Consider the following 4509-nt stretch of genomic DNA (forward strand, 5'->3'; position numbering starts at 1 on the left):
ACCCCATTGAGGGTTTCTGGTTCAGTGCGCTTGTCAAAAGGACTACTGGTTGTTTTTAGGTCACTATAGTGCCAAAATGCTCATCCTGTTCTTTGAAGACTGATCTTCTTGTTTCTGCCATATATATACCAGGCTATAAAAACTACCTCAACTACCTGATAAACTACTTGATAAAAACAACCTCAAAAGAGGGACAAAACTGCAGCAAGTGAAAATGAATACAATAAAATATTGGCCGACTAGCAGGAAATACAATACTTGTTAAGAGGCAGGAGATAAAAACTTCAATAGTTAAAACAAATACAGTACCAGATATGAACTGAATATGCTCACATGTTTTACAACAGGTTCATTAATTATAGTATTACGCTTCACAGAATGTTGGATATCCAGTAAATAGACTAGAAAATTTTAGCATTTACTCAACACAACTTGACCTGCTAATATGACCTCTGAATGGAAGGAAGGACGTGTACAGATTTTGAGTTTGCCAAAATTACAAACTTAGTCATCAAGCATTGAAATTGACTGCTGATGACTCGACATGTATTGACCTAAACAAAACACAAGAACATAGACAGTCATCGTATATTCGTGCTGCAGTTCAATTGAGCTCTGACGCAGAATGGCAGACAGACTACGGATAATTAAGACTAGACGTGTATACGGTCTACCGCCAGAGTAACTATCTCTGACGAAGATTAATTGTATTATGTTTTTCAATATCCTGACAATAAACCTAATTCGCATATTAATATAATCAACATCCGTGAAGCAGGTTTCATCAACTTTAGCGCAGTACTCTCAGAGTTAAATCACTAATTGCTAAACTTCATTAATATGTAAATGAGCTAATTATGAACTTGACATGCCCAATGCTAACTTCTCAGTACAATTAAATATTTATCAGATCAAAATCTGTAGCAAGTTTTATGAAATGTTATGCTGTAATTTTGGAGTAATATCACTATTCATTAATTATTAAATATGCAAATGAACCCTTAATTAACTCCACAATTAGATATATGTCAGAGCTGTAAATGAACCCCGACATGAGGTATATCAGAAGAGAATCGTAAAAGTTAGCGAGTCTGAATGTCTGTCCCCGAGGTGCGTTCTACCACTTAATTCCATCAATGTCTCAAGCACCCCCCACCCCACTGCCCTCTCCCTACAACTGAAATTCCAGGGTTTACACACTCAAAGTGTATCCAAATTGTTTTTTGTTAATAGTTTTGTCAGTAATTTTCAAGAAAAATTCTGATTTTCTAGTATTTGCACGCTGGGAAACAATTTTTTTCACAAGTATTTTTCGGTCACCCTAATGCAACACCCATAAGATCAATTCCGTAGAGTGGTTTGAATTTGGAAGACTCCAGTAGTATATGAACCCTGAGAGGTAAAAAAAACATATTGCATTAAGTATCTTTCATTTCATTTATTCAAACCGATTACTTCATGTAATATCAACAAAAAGTTTCCCCAATTTCTGTGCCCTTTCCCACGATAAATGATCAATCTGTATTCCCTCCCCAATTAAATTAACAATCACTTTACAATAATATATTGCTGCTTTACTTTCTGTTTGTCATTTCTACTCAATTAGGTTTGGCAAATCCCTGATTCCTCTAAAAAGTGAACCATGGCAGTGTTCCAACATATTTTCAGTATTTTTCCGACACAGAGATCTTCATATACGGTAACGATCCATTCTCCTACTTCTACCATCTCCTCCGTCATAACTGTTTTCATCTAAAAAATGGAAAAAGACCCTATGTTAAATGGTGAAATAAAGTACTAAGGTACACATGTAATCACTATTCCAACACTTTCACATGAGCCAAAGTTGTACGCAAAGTTTTCAGTCATAAGAATAACTCTGAATGTTTGTATGAGTGAATGACAGTAAATATCAATACAAATTATGGGAATATAAAAAAATTCTTGTTTGGCAGCTAAATGAATATCATTGTTTATATGTCATATGCAAACTTATCTGTTGTCTACCCTACTAACAGGTCAATTAAATCAGAAAGCCAAAAACGTATTAATATGAGCTCATTTCAGTACAAATTCATGTTGCATGTTGTATTTTTGTAATTACATGAAATTGTGTTTCTTTTTACATTTCTGTGAAAAACATTCCAGCTTGCAGAATGTATACACACAATGGAATTTAATTAGCCTAGCGTATGTTTAAAGTATTCATAATCAAGCTACCTAGCAGTCGTTACAGCTCGGCTGTAATATTTGACTCGTGATGGCCAAGTAAGATTATTGAAAATCTGAATGTTGTATGTTTTGTTTCCAAATATCACACCTGTCTGACATTGGTTTTGAAGATGACCGATTTACGAAGGCAAATTATCACCCCCCCCCCCAAAAAAAAAAGAGAGTCAAATAAATGATCTGTAGAACATTTTTAAAAATGAACTCGTCGAGCAGGTTTTGAATGAAAATTGCTGGAATTAGTTAAATAATGTCTATATAGTTTGATTATGTTGGCTGAATAAGTATACCTTGGGACCTGTATACCCAGTATTGTTGCTAATGGATAAGCCGTTTTTAGGAATCACCTTTAATATGAGAAAACTGACAGACATATATGAACTGTCAACCACCGATTGGATAAGCATTATATTGCTGACAGCTGGACTAATTAATAAATGATTTTGAAAGATGCAAAAGTGTGCTTCAAAATAACAAAGTACAAAGAGTAGTCCATTGATTAAATGACTCACCGCTGAGGACTTTTCTTCCTGAGTGATCATTCTGAGAAGTCTTCTTTTCCCGGCAGGTTTCTGTTAACAAAGTGAAATTTACATACTTGATTAAATATTAAAGTGATTAATGTTCACCCAATAAACTTAACCCTTTGGGCGCTGTAATTTTCTCCGGCCAAAATTTTAGTGTAGAATTTTACAAATTTTTAAGAATTTTTCTGTAATTTTTGGACACTACATTTCCTTGGCTACACTTTTAGGAGAAAATTGACGGTGGTTTATTTTATATAGGTGACAAAAATAGACTTTGGCGCTCAAAGGGTTAATATGGCTTATGATCCCGGTGTGAGCCATGGTTTGCATAATAAAGAGACATTTTGCAGTGCATTTTCAAATCAAAACACAAGTGGTCAAAATATTCATGTAAAAGAAATAAGCGTAGTTTAAGTTTGAGAACCAAAACCAGTTTACTTTTGAATAGTGACAAACTGACTAATACTGCATTCAATGGAAGTGTTTACAACAAAAACAAATCAGAATGTCAAATCATCATGACATTGTTGAGGGACAGCAACAATTTTCAGAACAGCTTGCAAGTGACTGATATAGTTGCACTTCCAAATTGTATTGGGATGATCTGCATACAGGAGAGTTAAAACAGCCTTTTCCAACCCAATTTCTTGACATTCATGTAGGCTTTTAATTAGGACCATTACCTTGCTTAGGTCCCTTTTTCTTTTTGTATAAGAACCCATGGCTTCTTTGATTTTAGCCTGTGAAATGAAGAAAGGCGGCACAATATTAATCATAGTTGGTAGTATTATACACATACATCTAGGATTTAGCAACACGGCATCTACAGAATACCAAATGCCTAAACAATTATTTTGTCTTGTGTTGCACTTGCCTAGTATACTATCAGGATAAATGGAAATGCATAAAAATGCATTTCAGGATGAAGTCTCGACATCAATTCAAATCATAGAATAAGGCCAAAGTAATTAAATTCTTTGTTTTGCGTTCACTCTAAATGAGAAAAGGTACGAGGCTAAGCGGCTGAAAAACACACACAAGGAAATTAACACAATGTAATTTGATCGCAGGAAATAAAAAATTGTAACAAAATTTTAGTTCAGAAATGCTTAGCGGTAATGTTCTAAAATTTCATATTCAAATACACAGTGTGTGTTTTCCATGAAAACCTTAAAACGCAAAACAAAGATTTAATTACTTTGGCCTAATACATTTTCAGGGAAGCATACATAATGGTGAATAAAATGTCATTTCTGTTCTGGCTCCATGCTACGAGCATATTGTTTAGAGCATGTGTCACGGTATTACACATTAAGAGGATAACGTTCTTCCTATAAAAATTTACCATGTTCAACGTGCATTATTCTGAGCTGGAAACGCACACAATTATATCTATGTCTCAAGCAATATTTTCATGATTAATACATTACTGTAAGATTTAACACTAGGCCCTCAGGTGACATTTTGGAAATTATCTGTTTTCACATGTTGCTAGATTTACTTACTGTCTCAGTATAAGTTCTGTTCTGTACACCAGCATCATAGTTGAAGGGTGTTGAGATGGCTACTGTTGGTGTCTGAAAAAAAGGAACAATTACATATTTAGTCATAAATCAAACTAAAAATGCAACATTTTGATTACATGCATCTTCCTATAAAAATTTACCATGTTCAACATGCATGCTTCTGGAGCTGTGAAACGCACACAATTATATCTATGTCTCAAGTAATATTTTAATGATTAATACATAAC

General features: G+C 34.1%; 1 long non-coding RNA gene across 1 annotated transcript; it reads right to left on the reverse strand.

Moving 5' to 3' along the window:
* Positions 1–1446: 1446 nt before the first annotated feature.
* On the reverse strand, positions 1447–3496 carry LOC139126048 (uncharacterized). Its single transcript, XR_011550443.1, has 3 exons — positions 3440–3496; positions 2742–2801; positions 1447–1752 (listed from the first exon to the last, which is right to left on the reverse strand). It is a non-coding gene; the product is annotated as an uncharacterized lncRNA (long non-coding RNA).
* Positions 3497–4509: the final 1013 nt, after the last annotated feature.

The sequence above is a fragment of the Ptychodera flava genome (assembly GCF_041260155.1).
Source record: "Ptychodera flava strain L36383 chromosome 3 unlocalized genomic scaffold, AS_Pfla_20210202 Scaffold_26__1_contigs__length_13983176_pilon, whole genome shotgun sequence".
Classification (NCBI taxonomy): Eukaryota; Metazoa; Hemichordata; class Enteropneusta; family Ptychoderidae; genus Ptychodera; species Ptychodera flava.